A 21,724-nucleotide genomic window follows, 5' to 3' on the forward strand; every position below is an offset into this window, starting at 1 on the left:
ACCCTTGCCGAACTAGGCTGGTATTATGGAGTTACACTTTGGCTGGGCTAACGAGTCTGTGCATAGTCCAATCAAAATCGCGCACTGAAATCGAAATCCGGTTCATAAACTGTCGTGCAGATTTCGGTTGATAACAGGATTTGCAAAGCATGTGCACCGCCAACTCGTTGTCAGCAGATATTTTCCAATTTTTTTCATGGCTTTAATCAAGGTAGCTAACGTGATTTGATGCATTTCACGATGTAAGACCCGTTTTATCACAATATAGATCTTCATTATCGATCAGATCGTCCTGACTGGGCGCCACCATTTTATGTGAAGGAAACACAAGTGACACGAGAAGTGGAATCTGATTGGTCCATAGGAGTGAGTGAGTGAGTATGGTTTTACGCCGCTTTTAACAAAATTCCAGCAATATTACGGCGGGGTACACCAGAAATGGGCTTCACACATTGTACCCATGTCGGGAATCGAACCAGGGTCTTCGGCGTGACGAGCGAACGCTTTAACCACTAGGCTACCCGACCGCCCCTGGTCCATAGGAGATGCTTAAAGGGACATAACTGGTAATAGCCACTGGTGGCGCTGCGATTCGGCCCAGTAATTCCAGCTTAGTTAGGCAAGAGTGGAAACTGGACTTTTAAAGTCAGTTATCTCTCTTGCCTCGGAAAGGTGAATAAAGATGCGTCAAACAGACACTACGGTAAAGTCATAGATTGCTGGAGACGGTCAGTGTCGGCCTAGGCACAGATTGAGTCGATTCTACGATAGTTTAGATGTGCATTTCTTCGTTTGTTCATTAGGAAAGGCCGCAGAGAGGATATTCGTGAACAATCATACAGTCAAGCACTCTGACATTTCTCATTGTATACTGAAACGCTGAGACTGAGAATAAAGGGGAAAAGTGATCAGAAAGAACGCTTATGTATGTTTTCGTGCTAGGGAATTTCCAGGGGTTTACCAAGGAATGTGGAAGTAGTCCGTCAGTGTTTACGTCATTTCAAGAACATGATCTCGTGAAAACAAAATGAACGTCAAAGTTTGTCGTTCATACACTTATGGACATCCATTTTTTCGGTCATGTGACCGACCTGTCGTCCAGTGGAAAAGCCGTGTGTCGTGTAAACTTCAAATTTAAAAATTATTGAAGTTTGACGTTGATCTGACCTTTGCACACTGACCATGCCTCTAACTAATTCTTCTCAAGATCCAGTCTCTGCTCTGTGAATATACTCTTTGTGAAAACCAGTAGACCAATGAAGCTTAAAATTCACTTTTTTTTATCTTATCAACGATGCCCTTCATTTGCTCAAAAGGCTCGAATCCAAGTTTTCATTATTGCTGCTACAGTATTAGCCCCATTGAAAAAGACTAGTTATGGCCACTGCACAGCCATCTTTTGCTCCAAATGGAACTGGTGGTCTTGAATTTTCTGCGTTTTTGGCCCTTAAAGCACCTTTACCTCACATATCCTCACTGTCGAAGCTTAACCTTGGCATGTATGTGTCTCCTCGTGACATGAAATTTTGTTTTACATATTTTGTTAGGATTTTAGTGCTTTGGTCGAACAATTGGAAATTGTATGGTTTTAGAGAAGCGATTCTCCTGAGAAGGAGTCTCCGTGTTGGAACTTTAGTGTAAAATAAATTTAACAGGTGTACGTCGTATACGGTGCAACAATGTTTGACAAAATATATGTACATTCATTTCATACTTTTGTCCTGAGTATTCATGCTGAAACTATTTAAGGTGCAATGCTGACAGAAATTTTATTGAGATGCTGCCCTTGTTGACATCTTAAACTGTTGACCACATGTACATGTCCATGCCAAGGCACCATATTTAGTCAATCAGATTGAAATTTAACTTTGGCTTATATTGGCGTGACGATACATTTTCTTGGTCGTAAAAATCATTGGGTTCAATCGGGTCTCAGGCGTATTTCCTGCTGGGCTATTTGAGTAGCGTGTTAAAAACGAGGTTTGGTCCACCATCTTTTTTTCACGTGTGTTCTAACCGGAATACCGATCATATTGCTTTGTGGTAAATGCCCCAGATATATGTCTTGTGGTTTTGTTATTATGGACAGGAAAACCCAATGACTGGAAACGTAAACAACATTCCTCACATTCACTCATGATGACCTGCAATCAGCCAAGTCGCAGAGCCTGACGTCCAGATCCAATTCAATTGCCTGTCTCCAACAGGAATGGGATGCTGGGGTCCTATTCTGAACGAGGCTTATTATTAAGATTTCAAAGAATGATGCTTTCACTCTGACAAGTAAACCCATACATTTGGTTGGTCTGTTGTCTTACGCAGCACTCAGCAATATTCCACCAATATGACGGCGGTCTGTAAATAATCGAATCTGGACCAGGCAACCCAATGATTGATATCATGAGCATCGATCCACACCATTGGGATACGATGACATGCTTCAACCAAGTAAGCGAGTCTGACCACCCGATCCTGTTAGTCGCCTCCTACGACAAGCTTAGTCGCCTTTTACAACCAAACATTGGTTGCTGAAGATCTATTCGACCCCGGATCTTCACGGGTGAAACCCATACAGGATGATATATATACAAAAAAATAAGGGAACTGATGAATGGATAGTGAAGATGCAATGACGATAAATGTCTGGGAGTGTAGATCAATATCTCGTCTCTCCTCTCCATACAGGCACGACGATGATGATTTAACATAGCGTAATTTTATTTCAACTTGAGAATACCCTTCGTCAGAACACTAAGGCTGTATTCCAGCGTGATAATGTCAGATTACACACAGCAGGACTCACAACGGCAAACCTACACAACTACATTCCGGTTCCTCTCGATGAGTTGGCTGGATGGACGTGACAATGTCAACGTAAGGCGACACTTTTTTTATTTCTTGGTTTACGGATTTCAAACTCATTTCAAAGGTGAGACAGGCCAATTTAAAAAAAGAAGAAGAAAAAACGCCTCTCACGTTTCTTTTACTTGTATTTTGTCCTAAAAAGTTAGGTAGGTATGAACAAAAATATCCTGGAGTAACAAAAGTAAAATAACTCATTTTTTCAAGAAAAAGCTTGTGCACAAATGGCAAAATAACAATATTCATGCCATGGGTGGAAATGCACGAAAGACGCTGCTATTTTTGAAGCATGGGCAACGTTTAACTCTTTCAACACCAGCCTACCAGAAGATTACTGCTGTGACACCAAGTTCCCAGAGACTCTTGTGTGATAGATGAAGCCAACATTTATCAAGGAAATTATCTGCCTGCAAAACATCTTGTATGTTTGGCCATACACTATTTGAAAGGTCTAATTAATCCTATTGTTTATAAATATGAAAGTTATGTGTATGGCATTATTTAAATAATTCATTAACAACTTAATAAGGTTCGTTTGAAATAAAAATAATGTAAGCTAAAACATTAATAACGTCCAGATTAAGGACCAATGAAGCGAAAACGTAACGATTTTCGGCAAATATGAGATTTCATAAAATGCACTTACCTATTTCTTTTTTATTTTCATTTGTTTACGTTTTGGAACATTATTTTAAACAGAATTACAATAATATCTGTCATCACTCATTTCCCGATGATAGTGGCTGTCCGCTCACTAACATGGGGTAATACCTCCGTTTTCATAACTTCGTATGAATAACACATTCATGGCTGCAATGTCAGTATAACTTCTTTGAGCGGCATTTAGAAGTTGGTGTGATGAAGTAAGACGAGTTCTATGGATGAACAACTTCTTTATTACAATTAGTGCGACGTTTCAGCGTAGATCCTAACACCTTTATCAAGCATTAGTCATTAGTCATCCACTGGCTTCCAATTATCTTATGGGTACAATGTGTGAAGCCCATTTCTGGTGTCCCCCGCCGTGATATTGCTGAAATATTGCTAAAAGCGGCGTAAAACCTCACTCACTCACTCACTCCAATTATCTTAATCACCTCTCTGTGTCCATCACTAGTCACTGTATAAACTTACATGTCAATAAGTATATATGTACCTATGTTGTTTAGGCCTATCCATCACTTGCTTGATAAAGGTGTTAGGATCTACACCGAAACGTCGCACTAATTGTAATAAAGAAGTTGTTCATCCACAGAACTCATCTTACTTAATGTCAGTATACATTAAAAATAATTATATTGTTTCACCGACATAATCTGCTACAAGGTTCGTGATTGGTCAAATTTAAGCACGTGACCTAAGGAAGCCAATCAAATTACAGCAACAGTAATTTTCAGACTTTGGCGAAAGGTTTGGCTTCAATCGTGTTATTCTGAACGGTATAAGCATAAAATCGCGATCTATATTAAAAATATGATACTTTATGGATGCATAGTGCTAGGTTACAAGCTGTGACAAAGATTTCTTATGCATATATTTTGGCATTAAAAGACATCGAGTCCAAGCCGAGAAATCGAGGCCACGAAAGCCGAGATGTCATTTTACTTACGATAACACGCGATCGCACGAAAAGATGGAAATAATAACTTAGCTGTCAGTTTGGCAACTTTTAGATATTTTTTTGTTTATTTTATTACTTTGTATGTTATATTCAAAGATTTGCTTGAAACGTCTTTATTTTGCTGTTTGACATGTTTGATGAGGACCCGTTGTCGAAGTGTTTCCGAGAATTTATTTTCACTAACATTTCGGGAAATAGTGTCTAGTGAATAATTTTTAATCTATAGATAAAAAATGATAAAATCAAATGAAATACGTATTTCAGACATTGTGAAATGTGATAGATTTAATAAATGAATAACATGACAAGTAGGTTAATAAAATTATAAACTATTTTGATGTGAGTTGGTCGGTCTACCCTGCGGTGTGAGTCATGGCTTCTTGACCGGCCAACAGTGTTGAAATAGTTAAAGGGGCACTGATCTAACGCAATTCCCCGGACTGGTTGTTGCCTTTGTTATTGTTTTTCCCCGTCAGTACCCGGATGATACGCAACGCAACTGAGCGTGACCAGAGACTGGGCTACCGTCTGCAAGGACAGCTAAATAAACTTGGAGGCTGGAGGCAATATTTGTTTTACGCATTTTTGAACACTGATTGGTTAACCGTGATCTATAAAGATTTCGAGAAAGGGCGCATGTTAATTAATTTCTTCAGCCTAAACAAACAGACAAAAAGAACGGCGGAGCTCATCGTATGTCGTCATTTGGAAATACCCCAGATGGTTATAGTTTAATAATAAAAAACAGAATCCATGCAGTGAAAGCATTTTCGGATTTCGGATTGCGTCGATAATACGATTACTACTCACTTGTTGTCATCCACGTTTTCTGGTATAACCCTACACTTGTGTATTTGTCATCATTCACTTGATGCTCAGTTAATGAATTTATTACAGGTACAATTAGTGGTAGAACCACTTAGATTACCTGACAAAGGTTCCCATTTGGCATTTATTGTGTCTGGGGTAATTATTCAATCTAAATCCAGGTTTGAAGTGAGGTGAAATGTGTGTTATGTAATATGCACGTGGCAGCCCAGCAAGAGGTGAATGATCAGTTGATTTACTTTTTTTGTAAATCAACCGATCGTTCCTAGTCATCAAAGGATTAACAGAAAATACGTTGATTGATTAATCACTGTTATCTTGCACAGTGGATATGTCAAAAGTGAGTGTTTACATGTCTAGGTTTACTAAAACAAAGGGAATACACTCATGTCATGGCGTGAAGTGACGATGTAAAAACAACATACTTTGTTGAAAGGGTTAACTGATAATACGTTAATTGATTGCTCACTGTTATCTATCGCTCAATGGATTTTTTAGGAACCGTGGACGTTATGAAAATAGTTGTCACGTGGGCTTTCTCAGCCGACCCTTGAGACTTGATACCGATGTGAAACACCTGAAACAATCTAAGTGATCAGCTGAGAAACGAACACGGGTTAAAATATCCCGAGACGATATATATCTTTTAAAATATTTGATTGTTAGAGAGACACGTGACATCGAATAAGTTTCTTTGTACAGCTGCAGACAAGTGGGATATTGTTCTTTTGTGTGGATATTCACGGATACATTCCTCGAACAAGGAAGCTGCCTAAAATGTATACACATAAATTTGGTAGGTTGTAATTATGATATTTGCATTTTGTTTTCCTTCATTTGCTGTAGCATTGAACCGATTCGTTCTTGTTCCTCTACGTCTTGGTTGAGAAATTCTTCAATGCGCGATAGACGTTGTTTCCACAAGTCTTTTCCTTTGTGAGCGTGTATATATTACCGTCAATTTGTAAAATGTGATTCTCTCAGGCAGTTTATAAGATGTATAAATATTTCAGTCAATTTGACTGAAACATCTGTCCAGATTTACTAAAATTGATTAAGGCGATCAAAAGGGCCTAAAAACATCACAACAGATTATGTTGTAGGATTAGACGCCAAACAACACAGAAATGTACTTTTCAGCGTAACATTTTCAGTCTCTTGGTGATGACATTAAACATCAAAATGTTTGGAATTCGTTATCATAATAATACAGATGGAAATGTTTTTCAGTCACTTTGTAAAATAACTGAATATTTAGGCGTTTAATAAATTTGAAAATGTTACACATTTTGACAGTAAAAAAATATACACACTATAAAATAAAGCAATGCTCAGGTGAAATATTTACTTTGTGTTGCAAGTCAAAATAGTGTAAACGAAATTTGCAAATTTACCAAGCAAGTGACTTATCAAAATTTCGTCACCATTACCAATGCTACCCGCAAAGATACCTACATTTCCTTATTATCTCGAAAACTGTATTTCATTTTGTTGATTAATGTGACCATAAGCCCTTATTACTACCCATAAAAGTGACTAATGCGCTTACGAATGGCGCAGCAGAGGTCGCGAATTCGAACTAGTCTAGATTTCTGCTATACATCCGGGTACTCACTGGGAAAAAACAATAACAAAGGCAACAACCAGTCCCGGGAATTGCGTCAGATCAGTGCCACTTTAAACTGGTGACCACTGCGCTTTGCGTTGACAAGCTTTGATGGTATTAGAGAAGGATCCCAGCAAGAAATATCAGAGTGACTTCCCTTTGCTTTACGCTCGACGAAGAAATGAAATCATTTTTTGTTTGAACTTTTTGACGAAAAGATCGGCGGTAATAAAAAAAGGTTAATGTTAACAATTGGACTTTAAAAGAGCGGCGCATCCGTAAACCAAGAAATAAATAAGTGTCGCCTAAGCCGCAGACTGTCGTACCTGGCACTGGCATAACGCAATAGCACACACACACACACACACACACACACACACACACACACACACACACACACACGGGCCCCTGAAGCAGGAAAGTGATACAACTGAAACACTGGACCCATATTTACTCAACAACCAAAGTTCCTGTGACACCAATATTTTAGTGTATTTTTCAAACAAGTAAAGTTTGGTTTTCAATATTGTAGGGCATGTACGGCATCAAGTCACAAAAAAGCAACTGCTACAGAAAACCATGCACTCCATGCAAAAGTTGACTTTTATGCAAGCCCCATGCATTTCACTACCCAAGAATGGCTCAGTCGCGGCTGTGGGTCAGGGAAGTAAACAAATAATCTCCGCGCTCAATGGCGTCGAGTGCTGTGTGGTCCGCGCTCCAACCGTAACAAACGCACATTGGGATACCAATCAGAGCGTTCGAGGCCACTGAATTTTTGTATACTTCTGTGACCCACAGCCGCGACTGAGCCAGTTTTTCGATAAAATCACTCGATATAGGTAATAAATTGCCAAAAATGAAGGTTTGTGGCATGCAGGTCGTATTTGGAGGGAGGTATCGTGAACATGACATGCATACATTTCCATTAAAATGTAAACGATACACCCGATTTCAACTTCGGTGGCGCGTGACGTACCTTGTCTATTTATATATATGGGACAAGTGTTTCAGTTGTATCACTATCCTGCTTCAGGGGCCTATGCACACACAGCACGGTTCACAACGGTAGGACTACAGGCCGAGTGGGCCACCATTTCCTAAGGTAAGATTAGTGCTCTCATCCCTTCCATGGGCGGGAGAGGGGGTTACTCAGGATGTGCCCACACGATAATGACTTCAGATGGTATTGAAATTTGACATGCTAGGTCTACATTAGCGACTAGTTTCAACGGTGGTAGCATGTGCCACATGTGTGCATTCAGATATTTTTAATGAATGTTTGTTTGTTTGTTGCACAACGGCACACTCAGCAAATTCCAGCTATATGACGGTGGTTTGTAAATAATCGAATCTGGACTAGGCAATCCAGTGATTTATATCATGGGCATCAACCCTCGCTATTGGGATACGATGACGTGCATCAACCAAGTCAGCGAGCCTGACCATTCGATCCCGTTAGTCGCCTCTCGAGTGTGTTATACGTTTGTCATATAAAAACATGTCGATGGTATCAGGTTGTGTTACTTAACGATTTTGTAAAGCTAGTAGGAGACTATTAAGAAGATCGATGTAAATCATGACTGTTACAAACATAATGTAAAGCAATGGGAGTATATCCACCATTTAAGTATGTTCACAATTTGAGTATATTAACAAGTGATTGATAAACACGGGCTTAGGATATTGTCGAAATCATCCAATTATATTATACCTTCGAAGGGAAGATCTACAAGACTTAACAAACAGGAGGAATATAACCATTAAAGTTTACTTCAGATTCTCCAGAGTGTATCTTACATCTACAAAATTCCATAAGTGACACTGTCCCGGCAAGATACGCTCATCTTTTCGCGATACCTCCGGACACTTACCCAAAACACATCTGGGTATCCGGTGGCAGATACCTTGCCAAATACTAGATCCGTGGTATCCGGCATTGGACACCTCACGGGAAAGCATGCCTCCTGGAATCTGGGTATCCGGCATCGGGTACCTCATCTTTTCGCGATACCTCCGGACACTTACCCAAAACACATCCGGGTATCCGGTGGCAGATACCTTGCCAAATACTAGATCCGTGGTATCCGGCATTGGACACCTCACGGGAAAGCATGCCTCCTGGAATCTGGGTATCCGGCACCGGGTACCTCAATCTGGGTGTCCAAGGATCCAGCACCAGATACCCCACAGGATACCTGATTCTGAGTTTCCCCCAAAAAATGTCATAATTTGGGGGGTGCATTTTGTTCAAGTAAGTGTGAAACAACTAAAAATATATTTGAAACTAACCAAGAAAATTGAACATTGCTGAAGGTATCCGGATGCAATTTTTCGAGATGTCTTTTTTCTAGTAAATAATGTTAGCCTGGGCATATCAGATAGCTGTGGTAATATTCTGTGTTATTTCAGTTGTAAATATCCCTTAAAGTTGAGATCTATTGGCGTGTACTTTTGATGAAAACATTTTTCAATTTCATATATATTTCATTTTAGATGTTCAGCATATCACATGAAAAACTATCAGTCCTGGTGTACTTATATCCTTACATTTAATCTTCATATTCCCAGTTTGTTCTAGCCTAGTGGTTGAAGCGTTCGATTCACCCCATCGGTACAATGTGTGAAGCCCATTGCTTGGTAGCACCCATCATGATATTGTTGGAATATTGCTCAAGGTGCCATAACACCATGCTCACTCTGACAAAAAATTGAAATTAATTGGCTATGTGCTCACTTGGGTCTTTGTTCCTGTTGAGATTAAGAGATTATTTTGGAATGGTGTGAATACTTGTTACATCTAGACAGACAAGTTTAATTGAAGTTTGAAACAGAATATAATTGCCCCAAATAGGTGCATAAGACTAATGGCATCCACAGAAAACATCTTATAAGGTACCAGTACATAAAAATAGCAATGTAATTTTTCTTCTGACGTGGAACTAAAAACTTTGTTCAGTGAGCTATATTAATTGTAGCAAAACATTCAGGGCATTAGTATATTTGATATATGTTCATCACCTATGTTATGACTGATCAATATTATATTTCTCTATGCTAATGAAGCAAAACAAAGAATTTGTTTAGATAAAAAATCATATTTATTGATTTTATGACATTTCATTGGTTCTGAAACCAGTGGTGTTTGCAAGAACTTTCAAAAACAGAAACAGACGCTTCAATGCCATTTTCTAAATAAACAAATTAGTCACATCTCAGAAGAATTTCAAGATAGAAGAATATCTAAAGTCAATTATGTTTGTGCAGTAAACCACAAAAGTCATTCAGATTTGAAAAGTTAGCGTTGGTGTACACCACATAAACATAGTCACACTACTGTGGTATTAATTCCTTCAGACTTGATTAGTGTCGTAATAAAACAACCCACAGAATCACACTAATGTGGCATTATTCATTCAGAATCATCACCTTCTGAGGTGAACCTGTTGGTTGTTCTGGGGTGGAATATTCATAATCCGGTGAGTCCTCTTTATGACTTGTCTGAGCTGGTGTTACTATGAAATCCAGGTACCTGAAACAATTCATAACATCTTTTAAAGCTTGATGAGTAGCAAGTTAGTATAGTTTCACAAGGCTTTTAGCAATATTCCAGTAATATCTCTGCGGGGACACCAGAAATAGGCTTTTCACACAGTACCCATGTGGGGAACAGAACCTAGGGCTTCGAAGAATGCTTTACCCACTAGGCTGGCCTATCATCCCAAATACGAAAGAAAGTAACATTAGGATTTCATACAACAGATATTTTCGCCAAATATCAAGTCACTATACAACTGACTGAAATACTGATTAGAGGAGCAAATACATTTCAATGTAGCAGCTGAATCAGGCTTAATTTGAATCGTTACCCTTGCTTTAGTAGCAATGGGAGCCATATTGGAAATAATTATCTCACTTATTATTGATATTTAATATCTACCATTAATTGGTAGGCCAAAATAGATATTGATAAAAAAAAATTCAACTGAAAAGAACCACATGAACCATCAACTACAAACTATGTATATTACATTTAAGGGGCCGGTCATGTATTGGTATGTTCTTCTACATTTTTTATACGACTCTTCCTGAAAAGGAAAAATGCAAAGCACTTTATATTTTATTATCCATATTTCATAAACCTCCTCTAGAGACTGTCATATTTTTGGGTGGCCCTCCCTGTTTGTTCTGACCTTAATTTGGCTACTGGCAATATTCATGAGTAAAACCATTATCATATTTTTATCATTTATCCTATTGTTTTTGAGAATTAATTTAATGAAGATTAACAATAACAGGAAAAACTGCCAAATATATTGGTCTGACAAAGTGTAATCATACTTATAGTCGTTCTTTTCGGTTTTGGAACTTTTCAAGGGCAATTGTAAATATATGTGTTTCCTCCTATTTGAATACTCATTTGATTGTTAAAAAGTTAAACAGATCTATCGTCTGTTTCTAAATACAGTGGAACCCAACTTTGACTTGCGTGCCATAATTGAATCATACCCAAAGTTCTTTGTGCATTGTTATGTATCTGCACAGAGTGGTCAAAGTCCATGTTACACACATAGTTTGCTACACAGGGAGAATCCAATAAGTACAGTTGAGACATCAGGTTGTATCCAGACAAATTGTCTGATAATCTCAAGGGCGGCCTTGAACACATGATCCCACCTTTGATGTTTATCATCTCGCTACGCTCATAACAGCTCATTAGCAAGATGAACTCAATGTAAACTCATTGTGGATTAGGGATCAACAGGGCAATTAGTGTCGGGTGGGTATTATCACCTGCAATTGTCTGTTAATTACTTAATTGAGTAGTGACGGCTTAGTTAGTTTCCAACCACACACTGCTATGCTACTTATCAAGTCAGTTTACTATGTAACATGTTTCTGGGGACCAAGGAAATGTATCTTGCCAGATAATAGTTTTTTCTATTTAAAAAGTTCTACTGATCAGATATAAAATTATGACAGTTTTGATGTGCAATTCTCCCTACAAGGACGTTTAACATTTGATATACATAAACTGTACACAAACCATAAGTGTAGATTAAGTGTACCTACTGTTGAAACTATCATGATGCTAATATACAAGGTGCACATAAAAACAGAACATGCATATACTGGTACATAGCCAGACATACATAATTTTTAAACTCGTATGTACACACTTATACACATATACCTCTACATACCGGCATATCACACATACAAACAATCATTAGATTGATGTAATTGTTCACAAATATTTTGCATACAAAAACAAGTGAACAGATTCTGTAATGGCATGGTTAATATTGGGAGATATTTAGAATTTCAGTTTTCACAGAATCAAAGTCATATCCTTTCATGACTCAGATTAGCTTGCAGTGATTTAAATTCACATAAAACTGATTCATGTCAAATGACCTATCACGCACTTGTGGCACCTGTTATAAAAATACCATTCATTACTTATTTGTGTGTCCAAATTATGCCATTTTTAGAAATAATATGTATTATTATACAGCATGGATATGATATAAGAAAGCTTTATATGGTAATGTTGAAAATTATATACAAGAAAACATTGAAATAATTCAATCAATACATGCATTTATCTCAGAATTTGGTAGATTTAATTGATCAATGAGGACTTCTCCTTCATTATCTACTTATAATCAGATGATGACATTATTGCTCAACTGACAGTATTGCATTAGTATAGAATTAGTATTTTATTAATACTTATTTTGTATTTGAGCAGCATTTAGATAAGTCATCGGCTTGTTTGCAAATCCATTCATTATGAAATAAATATATTTAAAACACAAATAGTAGAACATATTAATGCAATAGTTACGACGTGAAAAGAAATAATGTGTAGGATCCTCAAAGTGGTATCCCTAAGAGCAGGTCGTACAATCATGTTGGTGTTTGTTGTTTAACTCTGCACGCAGCCATATACCAGCTATATGACAGTGGTCTGTAAATAATCAAGTTTGGACCAGACAATTCAGTGATTGACATCATGAGCATCGATCCACACAATTGGGATACGATGACATGGATCAAACAAGTCAGTGAGCCTGATTACCTGATACATTAAGTTATCTCTTGAAACTAGCATAGGATAATCATGTTGATGGGGACCTATTTCAACCTGGAATCCCCACATTGAATAAGTATGCGGCTGTTCGCTTTGTTGGATGTTCAACGCCGCACTCACCAATATCGCAGCTATATGGCGTTAGTCTGTAAATAATCAACAATAAATACCTATGACTGGAATCAAACCTTGGTCTTCAGCATGAAGAGTGAACGCTTCAACCACTAGGCTACCTCACCACCAAAAAATCCCCCATGATAAAGTTGTCATCATGGTTATTGTTTAACTAGTTCAAGTGAAAATGAATATGTTCATACCCTTAAAATGTCTTATCTTCTACTTCATGATGATCACTGATGCAAAACTTCCCTGTCATTAAATTTGTTCTTGATTCTTCACATCTGAAAAAATAAGTTGAGCCTATTAATCATTCTCACAGAGTAAAGTGAGTATATGAAATACGACAGTGAGTCACATTAGCATACAGAGTATCCAGTTAAAGTAAAACATATTTCTACATCATATACATAAGCTAATACTAACATATGGTAGACAGGCTACTTGTCCTATAAAAACATAATCACACATTTTCTTACATGTAGGCTATAAATGTTAATGTATCACAAGTGAGTGGCTTACAGGTGGTAAATGACCTCAATACGTGATCATTGTAATATTCACACATTTCTTACCTGAATATGTCTATAGCGGTACCCCACTAGGCACGCATTCGCCTGTGCAACTCGCAGTAAACACAAAATTCGGCAACAATGCAGTTTACCGGGCGCAGCCCGAGCTCTACCATCCGCTCAATTACCGCGCTACAGTGCCACCGCTGTCTCGTTATACCGTTACCGTGCCTCACGCTCTGGTGACTCTCGCTTCACGATCCAACACCCGTTTTCGGTCTTAGGGAAACTTACACATCTTCACAATCAAACACCCGTTCTCGGTCTTAGGGAAACTTACACATCTTTACGATCAAACACCCGTTCTAGGTCTTAGGGAAACTTACACAACTTTAGGATCCAACACCCGTTTTTCGGTCTTAGGGAAACTTACACGTCTTTACGATCCAACACCCGTTTTCGGTCTTAGGGAAACTTACGTCTTTACGATCCAAAACCCCTTTTCGGTCATTAGGGTCAGTTGGCTTTGGGCAAGGGTTAGCCATAAATTCTTACCTTTTCAAGCGTTAATCCAGTTAATCCCATTGGTCGGTCATGTTGACATAAACAATTTCCAAAAAAGACGAATGGGAGAGCGGGCAGTGACGTCACACGCATGCGCAATTCATTGTTTATTGAATTACGCATGCATGTCAATGAGGACTCTAATGACCTGTTAAACGAGCACTGAATACTTGTGATAGCGCCTGTGGTCCAGTGGTAGAGCGTCGGCTAATTAACGCATTAATTAGCAGAGCCGGTGAGACGGCGAAGCGTGTTCGAGCCCCCACAGCCCTAAATGGATCTGAAATTGAAAAAGTGCGCCGGTAAAGTGCACTACTCCCCAAAATTCAAAGTTCGAGGAGACATCACACAACAAATATACTTACTCAAATACAAATCGTAGACTCCGTGAACACCGTGGTTTCTCTTCATTTACATCGAACATCGCAGTTTTCCCAATTCTCAACCATGCGCTTTCATCACAACAAGTCGGTTTTTTCCTACTAAGGGAGATAATTCTATAAACACATGTTCTGTGCATACAACTAAGAATATCTCGTTCCACCGATTTCTCCTACCGCTACACTCCCCCTCAAAATTAGGATAATCTAATTTTTAAATGTCTTACATCATCGTCACCATTTTCACCAACAATGACTACCGACATATAGAGAATCTCATCCGAATGTCGTTTGATATCAAATATATCAACACGAGTTGATAAAAGTGGAAAAATTCCGAGGCTTGCCAAGGATTTTTGCCACTTTTATCAATGAGTGTTGATATATTTGCTATCAAAAGACACGAGGGTGAGAGTTTGCCCAGCTAACACGAAAATGTTATAAAAACATCATCCAACATCATTCTTCCAACTTTTCCAATTTGTAGACAATAATTAGCAGTGTCTTCAGTGTAAAATTACTGCTTACAGCTTCAGTAGCAGAGCCATTAGTGATGTCATGTGATTGTGACGTCATGGTAACCAGTTATGTCACAATGGTCTGCAAAGCATTGTGATGTAATTTCATTTAGGAGATAAACATACTGTGTTTTCAATGTAGAGCTAGGTTACCTGTAGATTTAACCCCGCTAAATTGAATTTGGAACCGAACGCGCATTCTACCATGACTAAATAAAACGCGAACTCTTTGGTGTCAGCAAATATACTGAGTGAAGCGGCATGGGTTGAGTTCAGTGTTTTGTGTGGGTTATCGATCTGAATTACGGAATCACCGAACAAAATGTGGTGCTGTATATATCAAGCAGTTTGTTTACACCGTTATACTTCACTCAAACATATGACAGGCATTGAAAGCATATAAGCACGGCAACTTGGTAAGCTAACATGAGGTGGGCATCCCTAAAGAAAACAAAGCAAGCTTTGCAAGGCTTTCGCACTACATCGCGCATCACCATTATGACGTCATATCGTTCATTGTGACGCAAAAGATATGACGTCACAGTCGTATATAGAAAAGCGCCAAAATTCCAAGCTCTCTGTTGTCTCCAAAACGTAAATACATTCCCTTTGTTGATTTCTGTCGTTTTTTTCTGCACGAAATGTATTGCCACAGATCCTTTGAATATTGTAGTAACCGCATCTGTGCATTTCGTAACCTGTAATTGTAGATATAATTATCTAAATATGCCTACCGACAATGACTGAAAATAGTACTATTCTGTGAGTATTAGCTTCCGCGGTGATGCGGCGGTCAAACCAGCTGTTTCAATCAGAGGGGGTTTATTGTGATTTAATAGCCTCTAATTGACCAATCAGAATCGAGTAAATTGCAAATTCATGGTAGAATGCAGCTTGATCTCATCCAAGCGATTTCTTACACACCTGTGGGTGAGAAACCCATTTGAGATAACTGGTATCAAACATATGTATGAGATCAAATTCCAGGCTAGTGATTGGCTACTCCATGATGATGACCTGAGGTCAGATTATGACGGACTACTTTCCAGATCATAAGTCATTGATAAGTTGCTCGTGCTTCAGTCGAATGTCCACCTACGTCTGTGTTGAACGTAATGGTTTTAGAGTGTTAATATATATATATATATATTCCCGTGCTATGTTACATTCGCTAATCACAAGAACCGTAAAACATTTTCATTAACTTATCAAAGACAGCTTTATCTAAAAATCAAGCCATCATCTGAGTATATTACAATGTCTGTTGACACCACAACTCTCGTTATAGAGGGAGTAATTCGCGATAAACATTGCCGCCTGAAAACGTTTGATGTCCGAAAACAAATGATCCGACGATATATATGTCTATCCTCTTCAACCCTCACCTCGAAGTCGACTAAAATCCGAAATACTTCACGCACACTGAAAGTTTTGAATTCTGTTGGAAATTCCCTCTTCTGTGATATCATCCATTTTAGGCAAAGCAAAATTACTGTGTGTTTAAAAATCTAAATATCGGATATTTAGTCGAAGGATTGAATTTCAAAAATAGCATATTAGTGATCACGGGAATCTGTTTTTCGCCAAAACTGAAATGATAATTCTGAAACGTCGCCGAGGAGCCTGGAATAGTTTAGAATGTTTTTGAAAATACCCAAACAAGAACGCCGAAGTGCACTTTCCGCCATATTGGATAGTGTTGACAAAAATCACGTTTCACGCGGGTTATGAAACGCATATTAGATTTACATTTCAAACTGAGCTGCGATATCTGCATCCCTGAATTCCTCCTACATTCTAGAATCATGTGCCAAATGTTCTTTGTCACCAATACAAATTATCGAGATGACATCAAGCGAAATAAATTAGGTGTGGAAACGAACACTGTGCTCGGAAAACTGTACTTCATGAAATGTAAACAAAGCAAAATTCAGATTTTACACACTCCCATTTTGAGAGATCAATTCGTCTAATTGTTGCATACATTGGCTGACGCGTTTGAGAATATTCGTGGGAAGAGTATCGTAGCACGAATTATGGAATTTCAAATTATATACATTACAATGATCAAGTTCCCGTTCTGTGTGACACCATGACTGACGCAAAGTCACGCACAACGACGACGGTAGTTATCTGCATTTCTGACAAATTCTCTTTGTTATATTGGAAAACATAAAAACAAATAACAGTACGCAAATTGTCAGATTGTTTCTGATTACTTACATGACACATTTATGTATATACCATATATACCCTCAATCAACGAAAATCCTCCTCTGAAAATTCCGCGTACTGTCGTCAGTGAACACGCCATTTTGTAGAAGTCGGTCACCGGCAGTGATGTCATACGGTTGTAATCATTGTTGTACATATTTGGTCATTTCTTTTAGGTGATTTTTTAAAGTCGGCGTCATGCGGGTTCTTTGATCTTATCTAGTTTGCACTATCATCGTCGCGTTTGTAATCCACAGATGGCGGAAACGTTTTTAGGTTTAGGTGTAGGGTCACATTATATATGAATAGTAAGCAGTACGTCGGATGACGTCACTCATTACCAGTGTATTATGTATTAATGCGCCACTGCGATCATGAGAACAGACAAAATACATCGTTTCGATGCCAAAAAGGTGCGATTTTAGGGTGTGTAAGAAACAGATTACTGCACTCGTGTCTGTCAGATACCATTTACCTTACAACTCGTTGTTTCAAAGCGTATCTAACTCGCTTTCGCTCGTTAGATATGTTTTGAAACAACTCGTTGTAAGATAAATGGTATCTGACAGGCACTCGTGTAGTAATCTCTATATCTCCTGTGGGAGCCAGTTTTGGATGATAAATAACAAACACATAATCCTTCATAACATTTCACATCAACTTTGATTATTGCAACATAACCCTTACAATAAAGTAAGACCTCACATCAACTTGAATCTCAATATCAACATGATCAAATTATAACTAAATATTATCAAATAATGTCTTAAAAGATCTTTAACCAGAAATGGTCAAAAGCAATCCACTCGGCAGTAGGTGAATGGTGGTGACTGGTTGACTCTTTCGGATGGTAGATCTGCCATCTTTTGCTGCTGGACCTGTCTGCGAAGCTTTCTGCATTTCACACATTTGAATATGTGAGTAGACACCGCCGAGCTTCATCCGACTATCCAATAACCATAGGACCGTATCTCGTTCGTCGTCATTCTACGTCCTTGGTGACATGTCGTCTCATGTCGTCTCATGACAATAACGAATAAGAAGGTGGGTCATGTGATGTCCTTTTGGTAATATCACTGGATGTTTCTTGCTGCAAGTGATGGACGACCATCTGATTCGACCTCCCACACGGAGTACACCGGCATCATCCAAGAAAGGATCTAGGTGGTACAAGGAAACTTGTTTTCTTCAGTTCTTTGGATGCACAAGGATATTTCTTCAAAGACCTCAACAATCTTATCTCATCTCCATATGTATTTTGTTGAACAAGTTTCTCAATCTCACATATTGCTTCCTTAATGTCCATCACAGTGACATTAGTACATGGTCCAGCACTTTCCCTAGTTTCACAGACCTCATCACTCTTCTGTTTCAAAGTGATTCTCACCTTTCTCTTTAGTTTCAAGCACATCGCAACAACACGCTTTAATTTGATCCAATCTGAGAAACGCTCAAATCATTCTTCATCAAACCCAACAGATCCAGTTGTCATCGCAAGACTCTTGACACACTTCACTTCTGGATCATCAGCTGCTGTCAGCGAACTACATTCTACCTCTCTGTGCTGCTCAGGAACATCTCTGCTCCAGAGGAAGTGGGGTCCCTTTCAACCAGTCAGATTAGGTCATCAAGATTTGAGGTGTCAGACCCCTAGATGCATCATCTGCAGGATTCTTCTCACTCTCAATGTACTTCCACTGAGACGGTTCAGTTTTCTCACGGATCTGTGACACTCGATTGGCTACGAACACATGGACTCGCTTAGAGTCATTGTTCATGTAGCCCATGACTACTTTGCTATCAGTCCAGAATACTTGTTGCACATCTTCATGCTCTAGTTCTCTGGATAACAAAGTACTGATTCTAACTGACACAAGTGCTGCTGTGAGTTCGGGGCGAGGTAAGGTCACTTGTTTTAGGGGGGAGACACTGGATTTTCCCATCCAGAATGAGACGTGTACCTACCCATCATCACCAGTCAATCGGAAATATAACAACACTGACCATATCCCAGGTTACTTGCATCAGAGAAATGGTGAAACTCCACAGTTGTCACTTTGCCAAACTGTTGTGGTTTAAAGCATCTGTCCACAAGGAGATTTGTCAGTTCCAGAATCTCGGTTCTCCACTTCTCCCATTGGGGTCTTAAAGATTCAGGAACAGGATCGTCCCAGTCAGCATGATGACGACACATACTTTGTAGTATAGTCTTTCCAACCATGACAATGGACGCAATAAATCCCAAAGGGTCATACACGAACTGACTGTCAATTGCACACCTCTTCAGGTAAATGGACTCTCTTGCAACGTAACTCTGATTGAGAGTGTATCAGTCTCTGGTCTCATGTTCAACAAAGTCTTGCTCGAGCGATCGGGCAACTTGAGATGTAAGCACAGGATATCATCAGGATAAGGATATCATCACTCTGTTAAAAATTGTCACATGTCTCTTTAGCCTTACATCTTGAAGATAACTCTGGTGAGACATCATATGTGAGGATTCGATGACTTGTTCCTATAGGATCTCCATCTTCAGCCTCTGGATCCATTACACGAACTATGCTCCATCCAAGATCTGTCCTCACTGCATAAGGTCCACCTAAATCAGAAGGAATTACATCTCTGGGTGCGAGAGCCCTGGGGCAATTGTACCCAATCAGAGTACCAACTTCACAATCTTGTAACTCTATCAGTTCGTTCGCAATGCCAGCTACATGTGACCATTGAGATACATTCTCAGGGGTAGGAATGTGATCATGATATGCAGGCATGATACCTCTGGCCCAGGGATCATGAAAGTGGTCTTAGCTCATATTTGGCTAAGCACGAATTTTGTCTTAAGTTTTTATGATTTTGCTTAACTAAGATTTGGTCTAAGATTGGATCTTGAAACGGTCTTAGCAAAATCTTAGCTAGGTCTAAGACCGTCATCATAGGGACACGCGCACGTTATACTGTACTACGGTAATCATTGGATGCCGAGTTTTTTTTCTGATATACATTTGCCTAAGATCGGAAAAGTGAAGGTTGGGCGAGAATTGCGCTCATGCGGCAATTACGCAGAGATGTAGAACATTAAATTTCCTATCTGATTGTGAAAATCTGACTGTAAACCAGTTTGAAAAAAAGACACTGCTAAGATTTGTTCGAGAATTTATTTTGCATTGGAAAACAGCAAATTTCTCCGCGTGTTAGCGAACACCGCTAAAAGTACTGAGCGACGATTTTTTATATTTAGCAGCTTTACCGAAACTGTGAGCAACAAAATACCGCTTAATATTTGAAGGACATAAATATATAAAATGGAGTTATATGCGTGTGTATAACGACATAAATTCAATGCAAACAATAGCCTGCCGTAAATGACATAAACTGATTTACCTTCAATGACGTCCAAAGGCAACAGAGAGGTTACACGCGTTCAAAGAAAAGGGGTCATAACTCCGTTATGTTTAGCACTAGTTTATTGTAACTAAGATCTCTTGGTGAGAATTAGCTGTGGGTAAGGACAATACATTTTCCTGGTGTTTTGTTCAAGAGGAACCAAACTATTCCAACACAAATATCGATATTGAAACTGTATACGTTTAGGCATATAAGAAACCCATAAGAAATGACGAAATTGTACTTCATAAAATATAAGTAATAGCGAAATGGATGGCCCTATATAAACCATAAATTAGTCCTTAGATTCCAACATTATCCTGATTGTGCAATTGTAATTTGACTAACCTTTATAATTATATCACTAGCAGTATCATCAAATGTAATTAATTACTGAGAAAATGACACCATTCTATTTGACGTCATGGCTGCTTTTATGTATTTGAAAATGTCAGAGAAAGACGACACTGGTATTTTGATTAATACATATCTCCCCTAATTATCGATCATGGTATGGAAATAGAGTGTAAAACGGCACTCGACAGAACATATAAAGACTGCATATCTTGAATGGATAAATAAACAATTCGATAGTTTACAGTGTATCTTAAATGGACAAGACACGCGCCTGTTTGGTATCAATTTTATGTAATCAAGTATGCATGTGTTCTATTATTATGTAATTATTTCTCATCATCTTGTCTCAAAATTATACCCTAAAGATGGGAAGAAAGCTCTATTGAATTATCAGGATAATCATATAAGGATAATCGTCCAGCAACGGGGTACACATGGCACGGGTTATATTTTGGAACTTTTTACAATTCTTTTCTCATCATCTTGCCTCAAAATTATACACTAAAGATGGGAAGAAAGCTCTATTGAATTATCAGGATAATCATGTAAGGATAACCGTCCAGCAATGGGGAACATATGGCACGGGTTATATTTTAAACTTTTTACAATTCTTGAAGAAATTAAGTTAACAGTTCAATATCCTGTGGTCACAATATTTTAAAAA

The 21,724-nt window shown here is 38.5% G+C and overlaps 1 protein-coding gene and 1 long non-coding RNA gene across 2 annotated transcripts in view; one reads left to right on the forward strand and one right to left on the reverse strand.

The window, feature by feature from the left end:
* Nucleotides 1-7,952: 7,952 nt before the first annotated feature.
* Nucleotides 7,953-21,724, forward strand: part of LOC139473878 (alcohol dehydrogenase [acceptor]-like) — a 36,537-nt gene continuing 22,765 nt past the window's right edge. Inside the window, exon 1 of the mRNA XM_071256663.1 lies at nt 7,953-8,022. The gene's annotated coding sequence lies outside the window, so the exon portion shown is untranslated. The remainder of the gene's footprint in view (nt 8,023-21,724) is intronic.
* Nucleotides 10,071-14,661, reverse strand: LOC139476063 (uncharacterized). Its single transcript, XR_011654043.1, has 3 exons — nt 14,573-14,661; nt 13,332-13,415; nt 10,071-10,449 (listed from the first exon to the last, which is right to left on the reverse strand). It is a non-coding gene; the product is annotated as an uncharacterized lncRNA (long non-coding RNA).

Source organism: Haliotis cracherodii, unplaced genomic scaffold (assembly GCF_022045235.1).
Source record: "Haliotis cracherodii isolate W230 unplaced genomic scaffold, xgHalCrac1.p SCAF_3, whole genome shotgun sequence".
Classification (NCBI taxonomy): domain Eukaryota; kingdom Metazoa; phylum Mollusca; class Gastropoda; order Lepetellida; family Haliotidae; genus Haliotis; species Haliotis cracherodii.